Source organism: Callospermophilus lateralis, unplaced genomic scaffold (genome assembly GCF_048772815.1).
Source record: "Callospermophilus lateralis isolate mCalLat2 unplaced genomic scaffold, mCalLat2.hap1 Scaffold_282, whole genome shotgun sequence".
Classification (NCBI taxonomy): Eukaryota; Metazoa; Chordata; class Mammalia; order Rodentia; family Sciuridae; genus Callospermophilus; species Callospermophilus lateralis.
Window position 1 is genome coordinate 262,351 of NW_027513519.1, and position 15,536 is coordinate 277,886.

Consider the following 15,536-nt stretch of genomic DNA (forward strand, 5'->3'; position numbering starts at 1 on the left):
GCTGATCAGTTCTTTTTTTTGACTATAGAGTTTTTAAACATTGCAATGGAGATTTCAACTGTAAAAAGTTATAAGGCCTTTACTATTATGTTATGTGTCGTATGTATTATGTGTGCACACTTGTGTTTTGTGTTTGAATGTACGTATGTCCATATGTCATATATGATGAGCGCTTATGAAAAAATGGATCCAAATAATTTTTTTTTATTCACGTGATTTAAATGGTTTAATTTAAATTGGGTAAACAGCTGTTGAAGATTGTTTTAAAATGTGAACAAATAAGGAGGTTAACAGATCTGTTTGTTTACTTTCACCTTTCCTTTTCATTATATTTAATAATTCTCTTAAAGATAATGTAAATTGTTAAGAAAATTGTTTTCTTTTAATGCCTTCTGGAACGTTACATAAATTTTTCTTTAGCCATTATTGACAGAATTCCTATCTTCAGTGAAGACAATGTAAATTGTTAAGAAAATTGTTTTCTTTTAGTGCCTTCTGGAATGTTATATAATGTTATATAATTTTTCTTTAGCCATTATTGTCTGAATTCCTATCTTCATCCCAGTGCATGAAGACAAAGATAAAACCAATCTACAGCTTCTGCAATAGCCATCACTGAACTGCTTGCAGAACTTGCCTGGACTATGTATCACTTATATGCATTGTGAACTCACTTGTATGCATTGTGAACTATCTGTTGGTGCAGCAACTTCTGGTAGTGTTGGGGTATTTATGCTGATAGTGTCATCGGTGGTACAATTTTTCCAAAAGGAGCCATCAGCTGGCTTGGTGTATCTTCCTCTCTTCTGTTTATCATGATCGTTCAGCTAAAATTTGGGGGCCAACAGAGGTGAGGCAAAGAACCTCACCCCCCCGCTGGTACGAAGACCTCTACACAGGTGTGGCTGTATACTGGACTGGTAGTCAATGACGGGTAAGATCCAATTACTATGGTACCAACCTAAGACAGGAGGCTGATGCCTTGAGGTCAGCTCATCCAATAACGGGTAAGGACCATATGTACTATTGGACAACCTAAGGCAGACACGGTCCCTAAGCCACATGCTTCTTGTTTAAACAGAGAGGGGGAGATGTTGAGAGCCACAGTCAAAGGGGCTCCAGCAAACTTTCAGACTGCCAGCTGATGATTGGCTCACAGCGGCCCCAGCAACATCTAGCTGATTGGCTCCTCTGTGGAGATGCTCATTGAGCTGTTTCCCGGCCCTTTCAGACTACCAGCTGATGATTGGCTCACAGCAGCCCCAGCAACATCTAGCAACATCTAGCTGATTGGCTCCTCTGCGGTGATGCTCATTGGGCTGTTTCCCTGCCCTTTCATACCACGGAGCTGCTCATTGGGGGACTTTTTTGGCTCCGCCCATGCGACCCAGCCAATCGGCCTCAAGAGCAGGAGGATTGTGGGAGAAAGAGGATGTTGGGGTGTGTGGCTTGTGGGAAGCCGGTGGTGGCAGTTGGGCTCTGAGGGTTTTTTCCTGAGGAGCTGTTTTGTTTATCTTGTGTGGTTCTAAAAATAAAGTTAGTTTCTTTTGACAAGTGGCTCCTGAATTGTGCCCAGCCAGACTGCGGCACCTAGCTTTGTCAAATCCTCCTCTTATGGGGCAACTCCTTTTAAAATGTCCTGTTTCTTCACAATTGTAGCATTTTTTTTTTGGCCTGGCATATAAAGCCTGTTCTACTGCTGCAAAGACTTGTCTTTTTTCATTAATGTCTCTACATAATTTAACATATGTGTTTAAATCTTCATGTCTCCATGGTCTAATTACCTCTCTGCAGCAATGATTTGCTTCGGCATAAGCCAGTTGTTTTATAAATGGCATTGCTTGTTCTGTATCCCCCAAAATTCTGGAAGCTGCTTTAATAAGTCTATCTACAAATTCAGTGTAAGGTTCATTAGTTCCTTGTATTACCTTAGATAACTGACCTTGTAAATCTCCATGCCCCTGTAAAGTTTTTCATGCCCTAACCGCATCTACAGCAATTTGTGCGTATACGCCAGGATCATATTCAATTTGTTGCCGTTGACCCTCCTAAGGTCTTTCTCCTAACAACATATCTAGATTTCTTTGAGGGTAACCGGCTGCTGCACTTTGTCTAGCTGTCACCCTGCAAAATTCCTCATGGGCAACCTTCCATAACAAATATTGTCCTTCATTTAGCACAGATTTACACATACTAGCCCAATCTGCTGGTGTCATTTCCAAATTGGTAATGGATTTGACCATGCTTACAGTGAAGTGTGCTTGAGGACCATAGGGTGTTATAGCCTCCTTTAACTGCTTCACTGTTTTGAAATCTAAAGCATGGTGAATTCACTGCCCTCCTGCCTGCTCAAGTACAGGGCATGCTAATCCTTGAGGTCCTGTCTCAGGATCCCATCTATCAACTACGGGGGTTGAGGGCCACTCAGCTATATCCATAGATGGAGCTGTTGGTTGAATTACGCCCTCTAGTGATAGAATGGTGTTAGTGGCAGCCTCCTGTTGTACCTTTTTCCCTAATAGCTGTTTCTCCTCTAAGCTTTCTTCCTTTAAATTTTCTTCCTCTGTCTGATTAGCTTGAGAGACCTTCTCTTTTGCTTGATCTAAAATGTCTTTCTCCATCATCTGAACTTCTAACAATTTATTTAACACTCTTTCAGTTTGTTTTTTACTAATTTCTAATCTGTTATAAAGATAACGCAACCCAATAAGATAACACAAAACAAAACCGAATCAAAATGAAACAAAAATGGAACAAAAATTGTTGTATCAATTTTCCTATTTTCTTGGCATGTGCATTTGTGGTCTATTTCTATCTCTTCCTCAGTGGCGAACAACTTCAAACCTTGAGCCAACCATTTTTTCCCAGTCTGCCTGAGAAAATTCTAGGGATAGGCAGATTGAAACAAACACAAAACAAATCAACACAAGAACACATTGTTTATTAAAATGGTCACCCATTCTCTCGCCTTCCCTTAGGGGCAAGAAGTTTCACTTACCCTGAAGCTTCAGACGTTCCCCACACGGGCCACCAATTGCTACAGTCTGGCTGGGCACAAATCACCAGCCACTGAAGCAGGAACAAACTTTGTTTTTGAACTGCAAAGAAAAAACCTCACTCATGCTCCTAGGGAATTCTCTCAATGCCAATGGCTTGTCCAGGAAAACCCCAGCAGGAAATACCACTCCCGGCAATCCCTCCTCCTGCACTTCCCCAACCAATGGGAACTCACGGGGAATCCTTGGAAATCCCTTTGAGAACTCCAAAACAGTGTGATAATTCAAAAGTAGTGGTAGAGGCGGATAGCAATGCCTCGCCTGTCAATCAATACTGTTGGCAAAATGCCACGAGCCATAGAGACTTATGCGTGGATCTCAGCAGAAAATGAATCCAATGTGTATGCAAATATGTGCTACACAAAAATCTTCCCACTATCATCCAGAACAATGCCTTGACATTACCTTCACCCCAAGTAAGACACAATTAGAGGAGAAGAGTTAGAAAATATGTGAATACATATCTGGAATGGAACATGCTCAGGACTTCACAACCGTGGCGGTGGTAGAGGAGTTTCCAAAAGTAAGGGACAGGGTTAACACTCCACAAACATGGTGCTCTGCTGCCCTAAACTTCTTGAGAAACTGCCTCTGAGTTTGGGCCCTTGAAATATATGTTCTTTACAGGAGATTTAGCTTCCTTTGTAGTGAGACCATCAAAGTTGGGTCTGCATCTATGTGACCTGGAGGACATGGTTTCTCATTTTCCAATGAACATGATGCAGCAGTGCTGAATTCTCTCTTTGTAGGTAAACCGTGGCCACTGGGGGCTAAGTGACTCCCCGTGTGGACTGTGAAGCCATTTGGTCATCCTCCACTTTTTGTGGTGTTTCTTTCTGTGGCACTGGGAGTTTGATATTTGCTTCATGAAATACAAGGAGATCAAACGGGACAAAGTGCTAGAGTGAGTTCTGTCAGGTGTGGTGGGTCAGGGTCTACAAGAGAATGCACCAACAAATCTTCTATCGCACATAGTTTGTCCCCTTAACCATAGCAACATGATTCTTTAAATTGCCTTTAAACCTCTCCATATAACAAGATGCGTTTACATAAGGATCTGCTGGCTACACCATATCAGTCACAAGCCATTTGGCAAATCCACATGACCCCACCACAGATGTTTTATCACACCCCTGCACCCCACTCCAATGGAATCCAATGGTAGATCCTCATGGCCCTACCACTGATGTTTTAACACACACCTGCCCACCACTGTTCTAGGCCCACTACTCACCAGGCTCCAACTTACTGGCATCTCTGTTCTACACAATTTTCATGAATCCCAGTCAATCAAGGCACTGTCTGTATACTCATGATCTGCAACAGGACATCCAAAGGTTCTCCAGTGCCACCTGGTCATGGGAATTTCAAAGATTTCATGGTATTTATCTTGCCATTTTTCAAGGATGAAGTTGGAGGCCCTGAGGGTTTCAATTCATTCAGGAAACATTAAATATTGAGGAAGCTCATTTCAAGGAAAACTCTCACAGGCAAGGCTTCCCCAAGAACGGCCAAAAGGTCACATGAAGCCAGGCTCATTGATGTCTAAAATGTGAGGTCTGTGTGTGTTTTGCCTCTCAAATATAGCTGCCAAGGCTTTCAGAATATGATCATGTGATATCCTGGCCTAGATTCCCAGTGCTCTGTTGAAATCCACACTGCAAATAGAGCTCACTATCAAAGGGTGGCTCTCATGTGTGGCCCCCTAAAAATCCCAACACAATTCATGGAAATACTTCTCTGAGGTCAGTTCCAGAACTCATTCTCTAAGGGTAATCACACCAGAGTTCAAGAGAAGGTGGACCAAGTTATCTCTTCCAACCACCACACAAATGACCACAATTAAAACCAAAACACTCCCACATGGCTCTCATCTTCTTCCATAGAGACACTCATCATCACCTGTGGCCGGAGGATACCATGACGTATGCAGCCCAAGACAGTGTCCAAAATAAGCTCCATTGCCCCTCATTTGCCTAAAGTCATGTTGGCCTGAACACCTTTACTGTGAACCAGGAGTGATCAAATAGGCCTACAGTTAATACTGCTCTGCTTCTCCAATTTGAGGCCTAACGACTGTGGGGATTAGATTTTTTATGTAAACTGGAGTCATGAAGAAACCCAAGCATCTCTGGGCTAGCCTCTGCAGGGCTTTGAAAAAGTCATTTGACCCAAAGGATCCATATTCTCACTTGACGGAGATCAGGAACCTTACAGAGGAAGGCTATTTTGGCCATTTAGGTTGTGGATGCACACATGGGATCTTTCTTTAGATCCATCAAGTGCTGAGAATCTAAGCCACAGCCCCACACATGGCCAAGAGGCTGATTCAGACACATCCATTTCCAAAGCAATTTAGCAAAGAGCCACAGGTGATGCCTATTTATTTCCATTTGAAAACTGTTTTTTTCAGGCTTCACAAGGGGTGTCCTGAGGCAAAGACCTTGTTGACATTTAGGGCAACAGAACAATAGGTAAGCAATAGGCCCAAGGCAGGGTTTCTCCACTGAGACTTTCCTGATCATACTGATATCTTAGTTTTCTGAGGTGCTCGATATTTTCTTCAGCTATCCAGAACATGGCCATGTCACACACCTTGGAGGTGGTACATATATTGGACACAAAAACATGAGCCTATTCTGGAGAGTGGCCAGAATTCAGGAAGAAAACAGGAACTTAGGAAGATAGTAGGTGTTGCCCATCGATAAGGCAACCTGCAGTCCTTCCAAAATGGGCAGGATGAATGCTGGGAAACTTTCTACTAGACAGGACACATCCATCGATGCATTCTCTTTTCTAATGTCTACAACCGAGGACACAGTGGGATACACAGACACAGAAACACTCCTCTTGTCAAAGGACTTTCTGGAAACAGTCCACTCCAAAACAAACAAACCACCTTTCCTACTTATTCTCAGAACATGGGACAAAACCACAAAATCACACCCACACTCAAAAGGCACCTCCTTACCCCAAGTAAGTCTGTGACTATCCAGAGTGTCCTCTGAATGGTGGGCCATGCTGTTTTCCCCCGAAATGGCCTATCCTGTCTCAGATCTGGTCTTCTTGTCCAAATCTCTGAACTTGTCAGGAGTCTGTGCTGACAACTACATGCTTTCTCAGGGAAGGCCCATCTTCAGAGCTCTCCTAGCATTTGGCCATCCTCACATCAGTAGGTACCAAGAAAAACAGACTCTCTCCTTGGTAAGTCCAAACCAGTGAGCCCACTGGGACTGGGATTGGGACTGGCTCTGTGTGCCTGGCTTCCTGGAGCCCAAGTTCAGAGAGTTCCATCACCAAAGAAGTGAGGTAGGTCAATTCCTTCAGGAACTGAATGAGGTCACTTCCTTGGCAACCACTATTTTATTAAACTTTCAATATAAGTATAAAAACAGAAATCTAGGTAAGATTTGAAGCCCAGAGGGGCATTAGGCCCTTGTTTGGGATACTTAGTGATGAATTACATTCTGCAGAGATGTCCGAGATAAATCAATATACAATGGCATAGGACCTTTACCTTGGATGATTGAATATAGAAGAGAACATCTCATCAAAAAGGATAGTCGGTAGGATTAGGAAGATAGTCGGTAGGATTAGAAAAAAGAGTGAGTATAGGATTTGGACAAAAAGTTCTTTAGCTATAGGGTTTCGGGTAGAGAGTGAACATAAATATCAGCACATGTGAAGAGTCAGTCACAATGATGAACTGGGGAAAATATGTGAGAATCCAGATATCAATAGAGACATTAGGAAATCAGGCAAAGTATAAAGTGAGTGATAGGTTTAGACATTTTCAACATGGTTGAGGTTGAATATATAATCTTTGGAAGAAACAAATATGTAGTCACCAATAAGATTGACATTTGAGAGCATTAGGCAACCTGGACATGATTGTTTTAGTAATCCATGCTCACTTTCCATTTCGCGTTGGTGAAAGGTTAATAAAATAGGTACTTGTCACTTCCTGTTTTTCTGTATGCTTAACAAAACACTGTTGAAATTTGGAGTACTGTTTGCTAATTTTGTTCTCAGCATGTGCTGTCACCAAATGCCAAAGTGAGGATTGTACTACCCCACCAGGTTGCACGCAAACAGCCCACTTGCTCTGACCCATCAATAAATTTCACTCACTGCCCTCTCCAAGGAAAGTATAGAAGCTCTGATTAAGCTGTTCCCAGGGCTCTCTTTTCTTTTAAGTGAGCTCTGAGCCCCAGCATTCTGGACCCCCAATAAACCCTTTGTTGTTGCTGAGTGAAAATGGTATACTGTTCTGGACTTAAATATGCTTACTTTTGCTTGCCCATGCATAAAGATAGTCAGTTGCTGTTTGCTTTTGAGTGGGTAGAACCATAAACCGGAACGTCTGGTCAACTAACTTGGACTAGACTCCCAGAGGGGTTCAAAAACTCCCCCACTCTCTTTGATGAAGCCCTCCACAGAGATCACAACAACTTCAGAATTACGCACCCCAAAGTCACCCTGCTTCAATATGTGGATGTCCTGCTACTGGCAGCCAACACCAAGGAAAACTGTGATTCTGCAACCCAAGCACTATTATCCGAGCTTGCTCACTTGGGAATAGAGCTTTTGCCAAAAAGCCCAAATTTGAAAGCAAGAGGTAATCTTCCTGGGGTATTCTCTTAGGGGTGGTAAATGATGGCTCACTGATCCCAGAAAACAAACCATTGCACAGATACCACGCCCATCTAACAGAAGACAACACAGAGAGTTTCATGGGACTGATGGCTTTTGCAGGTAATGGAAACATGGGTTTGTGTTCTTAGCTGCTCCTTCATACCTGCTGTTAAATGAGGATGCCCAATTCCAATGGACCCATGAGGACCAGCAAGCTTTTGATAACATCTAAGGAAACTGACACTGAATTCTTCAACTTCTCTGAGCCCAGCCTGCAATTACAGAAAGCCCTACACTACGTTAAAAATGTACATCAACTCACTCACCTTGGTTCAAAGAAACTGCAGGCATTTTTGAAGGATCAAGAACAGAGTTTTTGACTAACCTACTCACAGCGAAAGGAAATATCTGAACGGATGACAAGAGCCTGTTGTGTCTGTAAATGGGTTAATGGTTACCCTTCCAAGCTTCCTGCAGGAAAGCACCTACGAGGAATCAGACCAGGACAATTCTGGGAAGTGGACTTTACTGAAATTAAGACAGCCAGGTAAGGACTTAAATATCTCCTAGTCTTTGTAGATACATTTTCAGGATAAATTGAAGCCTTTCCCACAAAATGAATAATAAAAACAAAAACAACGGCGCAAATGGTGGTCAAGGATATCCTGAAAGATATTTTTCCAAGATACGGCCTGCCCAATGTAATAGGGTCTGATAATGGACCGGCGTTAATGGCCAAGGTAAGTCAGGGGTTAGTTAGGACCCTGGGGATTAATTGGAAGTTACATTGTGCTTATAGACCCCAGAACTCAGGACATGTAAAAAAATAAATAGAACAATTAAAGAGACCTTAAAGAAATTAAGCTTACAGACCAGCATAAAAGATTGATCAATGCTCCTGCCTTATTCACTGTTTCATGCAAGAAATACTCCCTCTCTTTCTTTCTGTAACCTCACCCCCTATGAAATTCTCTATGGTGCCCCTCCTCCAGTAAAGGAACTATCCCCAATTCTAAGACCTAAAGATCCCTTCCACATCCCCTTGCTTGACAAACTAAAAGTTTGTGAAAGAACTCACTGATACCTGTTGAAACAGCTGGCCACTGCCTACCAACCTGGGGACGAGGGGACTACACATCCATATCAAGTAAGAGACTTCATCTACATAAGACGACATCAGGTGTCATCCCTGGAATCCCGCTGGAAAGAACCATACCAGGTGCTGCTTATAACACCTAGAGCAGTAAAAGTAGACGGAATCACTTCCTGGATCCATGCCTCAAATCTCAAGCCTGCGCCCTGTCCAGAATCTGGCTGGAAACTGGAAAAGACTGGTAACCCTTTCAAATTGCGTATTCACCATGTGAATATGGCTACAGATTCTCCCCTTTTCCACCAGTAGTCCTAACCCGCATCAGCCTGTTCAGCACTGATGGCTGATCACAAATCCTACTAGACAAGAAGTATGGTCTATCTTGCATACAGCCCTCTTAGGGAATTGGTGGCCATCTCTCCACCCAGATATTTGTCAAATGGCTATACGTCTTTCCTACTGGGATATCCCTGTTGAAGAGGATCCCACTAAAGTTCCATTAAATACCTTCTGTACCATAGATAATGGAAACAAACGTTATGGATGAAGAGACTCACGAGCCAGATGCAGGTTGGCTAGCCTAGATTACTATGCTTGCCCGGCCCACTATCAAAGCCACAAACAGCCATGGCTGTGTTGGGGAAGATCCGACTTCTTCTGTAAGTCATGGGGATTTGAGCATACAGGGGGTGCCTGGTGGAACCAAAAATGCTCATCAAATTCTGTACACAGCATTGGCCATATTACCAATTAGAGAACGAAAACCGATGGCCCCCAGAGGGGTCTCTAGATCCTTAAATTCTGAGTGAACTTTTTAACTTCTGCAATTGCTCAAAAGGGTGAATGGAGATTCCCCCATGTGGAGGCCTTTTCCCTCCTTCACTCACATCCTGAACTATGCTTCTCCAATAGATCCTCACCCTCAGCCTTCTGCTCCAGACTCTCTGCTGTCACTCCCACCTCAGCAACCTGATTTCTCCCCTCCAATTACTAGATCAAAAATCCAAACCTCTGCCAGTTCTCAGACCATTGCCCCCGTGCTGAGGTAGCAGGTACTCAGGCACCCCTCTACCCACTCACTCCTCTCTTTTCATGTCAGTGCCCGCAACGGGTCCCACCAGGTCCTCTTACCAGCTAACCCAAAGCTCAACCCAGCTGAGGAGAACCCTCAGACACCTATCCAAGATGTAATGAAAATGACCTTTAAAGTTGCTTTGTCATCACTGAAAACAGGTTAATAAGAATTTAAAATTCCTCACAGGCTTTTTGGGATACTCACTCCCGTTTTCCCCTCTGCTCTATCTGTTCTACTGTTGAATTTTTTTTGCTAGGAAAATCCCAAACCCATTTCCTATTATTCTTTCACATCTCTCTTTCCTCATACTCAGATCCACAGAGCTGCTCTCACCCCCCGCCTTCCCCGTCTTCGAACTCTGTACCAGGCCCACAGAAAAGTCTTAACTGACCTTCTCCAGAAGTCTTCACCATGGCTGACTTTAAAACTTTCAGAAAAAGAGTCCCTATAAAAAAGTTCAATGTCGGTAAACTTCCTGTTGTCGTGTTGCCTGTTCTGCTTGGGCACTGGCTGGAAAAATTAGCACTCCTAAGCTAGACTCACCCTTACTAGTTTTTCACAAAATATGTGAACAAGGCCCCAGGCCTTGAGCTGGGGCTTCACAGAGATGGCTACATTTCTGAGATAAAGAAGTTACCAACAGGGCTCCATGGTAACAGCTGGCAGGGAGAAAAAAAGAGATGAAAAAAGCTATCCCCCTCCCAGGTGTCCTCAAAAATGTAACTTGCCCAGAACAGAGGCAGAAAAAAAAAAAACAAAAACAAAAACTGCTTTATGTGAACTTCTGCAGACTGTTAACTTCTTAGCCCCATCCCTTACATTTTGGATACCAAATTCTGAAACTACATAAACTTGGGGTTCAGGGGATTAATTGATTACAACATAAGCAATGCCTTCTAAATCAGCTTGCAACTAAATAGGACTGTTTCCCTGTCTTCTGTTCTATCTTAGGTGCCTTGCCTTGTCCATACCTACAACAGTATAATTCTATATACTTAAACATTGTTTATGTTTTCATAAAATGGTCAACAGATGTGAAAAATTATGTAATTGTGCAGTTGTTTCCCAGAGTGCTCTATCATGAGGCAGGATCATTTAAACTTCAAATAGGGGGGCAATAAACCCGATTCTGCCAGGAACCTGTATCCCTCACCTTAGCCATCCTTTTAGGAATTGGAGTTGCTGCAGGGGTGGGCACAAGACCCAATGCCCTAGTCCATGGGAAACAACAAATGACCAAATTAGAAGCAGCAGTATACCAAAGCTTAAAGATATTAAATCCTCCATCACAGCTTTACAGGAATCTTTAACCTCTCTCTCTCTGAAGTTGTTTTACAGAACAGGCGAGGTTGGAACTTCTTTTCATGAGAAAGGGGGCCTTTATGCTGCATTGAGGGAAGAATGTTGTTTTTATGCTGACCATACTGGTTGTAAAACAATTTATGAGTAAATTTAGAAGATGCTTTGAAGAGCATCAACAAGAGAGAGAGGCCCCAAAAGGGTGGTTTGTGTCTTCGTTAACATAGTCCCCCTGCTTATCTATGCTTTTATCAGCCCTGGCAGGTCCATTAATAATACTCATTTATTGCTAACTGTAGGACCTTGGTTGCTCCACCGTGTAGTTTCATTTCTCCAAGCTCAAATAGGACAAGTTAAATTTTTGGCAATCAGACAACAATGTACGCCACTATCAGAAATAAAATGTTACACCGCCCAATGATTACTTTTACGATTAAAAGTAACCAGAAGAAGTGGGGAATGAAAGGTTAATAAAAAAGGTATTTATCACTTCCTGTATTTCTGTATGCTTAACAAACACTGTTGAAATCTTGAAAACTGTTTGCTAATATTGTTCCCAGAATGTGATGTCCCCAACTGCCAAACTGCAGAATGTACTCTCTCACCCGGTTGTACACAAACTGCCCACTCGCCCTGACCCATCAATAAACTTCCCTCCCTGTCCTCTCCAAGGAACGTATATAAGCTCTGCTTAAGCTGTTCTCAGGGCTCTCTGCTCTATTCAAGCGAGCTCTGAGCCCCAGCATGCTGGATCCCCAATAAACCCTTTGCTGTTGCATGAGACAGTCTCTTGGTGGTCTCTTCCTCTGACGCTCGAACGACCTTTTCATTGGTACAATCAAAAATGTGACATTTGCTTTTTGTGTCCAGAATATTACTGTGATAAAATGTATTTGTAGATCAGGTGACATGAGTATTTCTTCCACCGTTTCTGGGAGCAATATTTTGATGATATATAAATGAGTATTGGGGGTACAAATAGGTGTGCCCTGTTTCTATGAATATAGAGATAATGCATGAATAGACCATACAGTGAATAAATAATACAACTAGTTCCAACTTTATTTTTTTAATTAATTTTTATTATTGGTTGTTCAAAACATTACATAGCTCTTGATATATCATATTTCACACTTTGATTCAAGTGGGATATGAACTCCCATTTTTACCCCGTACACAGATTGCAGAATCACATCAGTTGCACATCCATTTATTTACATATTGCCATACTAGTGTCTGTTGTATTCTGCTGCCTTTCCTATCCTCTACTATCCCCCTCCCCCTCCCCTCCCCTCTTCTCTCTCTACCCCCTCTACTGTAATTCATTTCTTCCCCTTATATTGTTTCCCTTTCCCCTCACTTCCTCTTATATTTAATTTTGTATACCCCTGAGGGTCTCTTTCCATTTCCATGCAATTTCCCTTCTCTCTCCCTTTCCCTCCCAGCTCTCATCCCTGTTTAATGTTAAACTTCATCTCATGCTTTTTGTCCCTACTCTGTTCTTAGTTACTCTCCTTATAACAAAGCAGATATTTGGCATTTGTTTTTAAGGGATTGGCTAGCTTCACTTAGCATAATCTGCTCTAATGCCATCCATTTCCCTGCAAATTCTATGATTTTGTCATTTTTTAATGCAGAGTAATACTCCATTGTGTATAAATGCCACATTTTTTTTATCCATTCGTCTATTGAAGGGCATCTAGGTTAGTTCCATGGTCTTGCTATTGTGAATTGTGCTGCTATGAACATGGATGTAGCAGTGTCCCTATAGTGTGCTCTTTTTAGGTCTTTAGGGAATAGACCGAGTAGGGGAATAGCTTGGTTAAATGGTGGTTCCATTCCGAGCTTTCCAAGAAATCTCCATACTGCTTTTTAAAATTGGCCGCACCAATTTGCAGTCCCACCAGCAATGTACAAGTGAACTCTTTTCCCCACATCCTCGCCAGCACTTGTTGTTGTTTGACTTCCTAATTGCTGCCAATCTTACTGGAGTGAGATGGTATCTTAGGTTGGTTTTGATTTGCATTTCTCTGATTGCTAGAGATGGTGAGCATTTTTTCATGTACTTGTTTATTGATTGTATGTCGTCATCTGAGAAATTTCTGTTCAGGTTCTTGGCCTATTTGTTGATTGGGTTATTTGTTATCTTATTGTCTAATTTTTTTAGTTCTTTGTATATTCTGGATATTAGGGCTCTGTCTGAAGTGTGAGGAGTAAAGATTTGTTCCCAGGATGTAGGCTCCCTATTTAACTCTCTTATTGTTTCTTTTGCTGAGAAAAAACTTTGTAGTTTGAGTAAGTCCCATTTGTTGATTCTAGTTATTAACTCTTGTGCTATGGGTATCCTATTGAGGAATTTGGAGCCCGAGCCCACAGTATGTAGATCATAGCCAACATTTTCTTCTATCAGACGCTGTGTCTCTGATTTGATATCAAGTTACTTGATCCACTTTCAGTTAACTTTTGTGCATGGCGAGAGAAAGGAATTTAGTTTCATTTTGTTGCATATGGATTTCCAGTTTTCCCAGCACCATTTGTTGAAGATGCTATCCTTCCTCCATTGCATGCTTTTAGCCCCTATATCAAATATAAGATAGTTGTAATTTTGTGGATTGGTTTCTGTGTCCTCTATTCTGTACCATTGGTCCACCCGCCTGTTTTGGTACCAGTACCATGTTATTTTTGTTACTCTTGCTCTGTAGTATAGTTTGAAGTCTGGTATAGCTATACCACCTGATTCACACTTCCTGCTTAACATTGTTTTTGCTATTCTGGGTCTTTTATTTTTCCATATGAATTTCATGATTGCTTTCTCTATTTCTACAGGAAATGCCGTTGGGATTTTTAGTGGCATTGCATTTAACCTATAGTGAACTTTTGGTAATATCGCCATTTTGATAATGTTAGTTCTACCTATCCATGAACAGGGTATATTTTTCCATCTTCTAAGATCTTCTTCTATTTATCTCTTTAGAGTTCTGTAGTTTTCATTGTATAAGTCTTTTACCTCTTTTGTTAGGTTGATTCCCAAGTATTTTATTTTTTTTGAGGATATTGTGAATTGAGTGGTTGTCCTCATTTCCAATCCAGAGGATTTGTCACTGATATTCAGGAATGCCTTTGATTTATGTTTGTTGATTTTATATCCTGCCACTATGCTGAATTCATTTATTAGCTCTAATAGTTTCTTTGTTGACCTTTTTGGGTCTGCTAGGTATAGAATCATATCATCTGCAAATAGTGATAATTTGAGTTCTTCTTTTCCTATTTTTATGCCATTAATTTCTTTCGTCTTTCTAAATGCTCTGGCCAGTGATTCAAAAACTATGTTGAACAGAAGTGGTGAGAGAGGGCATCCCTGTCTTGTTCCAGATTTTAGAGGGAATGCCTTCAGTTTTTCTCCATTCATAATGATGCTAGCCTGAGGCTTAGCATAGATTGCTTTTACAATATTGAGGTATGTTTCTGTTATCCCTAGTTTTTCTAGAGTTTTGAAAATAAAGGGATGCTATACTTTGTCGAATGCTTTTTCCGCATCTATCGAGATGATCATATGGTTCTTATTTTTAAGCCTATTGATGTGGTGAATAACATTTATTGATTTCCGTATACTGAACCAGCCTTGCATCCCAGGGATGAATCCTACTTGATCATGGTGCACAGTTTTTTTGATATGTTTTTGTGTCTGATTCCCCAGAATTTTATTGAGGATTTTTCCATCTAGGTTCATTAGAGATATTGGTCTGTAATTTTCTTTCTTTAAAGTGTCTTTGTCTGGTTTAGGAACCAGGGTGATGTTGGCCTTGTAGAATGAATTTGGAAGTTCTCCCTCTTTTTCTATTTCCTGAAATAGCTCGAAAAGTATTGGTATTCTTTCCTCTTTAAAGGTTTTGTAAAACTCTGCTGTATACCCATCCGGTCCTGGGCTTTTCTTAGTTGGTAGTCTCTGGATGGTTTCTTCTATTTCCTCAATTTATATTGGTCTGTTAAGGTTGTCAATATCCTCCTGACTCAATCTGGGCAGATCATATGACTTATGACATTTATAGATGCCTTCACTATCTTCTATTTTATTGGAGTATAAGGATTCATAATAATTTCTGATAAACTTCTGTATTTCTGAAGTGTCTGTTGTGATATTGCCTTTTTCATCCCAAATACTAGTAATTTGAGTTCTCTCTCTTCTTCTGTTCATTAGCATTGCTAAGGGTCTGTCGATTTTATTTATTTTTTCGAAAAACCAACTTTTAGTTTTGTCAATTTTTTCAATTGTTTTTTTTAGTTTCGATTTCATTAATTTCTGATCTGGTTTTAATTATTTCTTTGCCTTCTACTTCTTTTGCTGTTGTTTTGCTCTTCTTTTTTTAGGATATTGAGA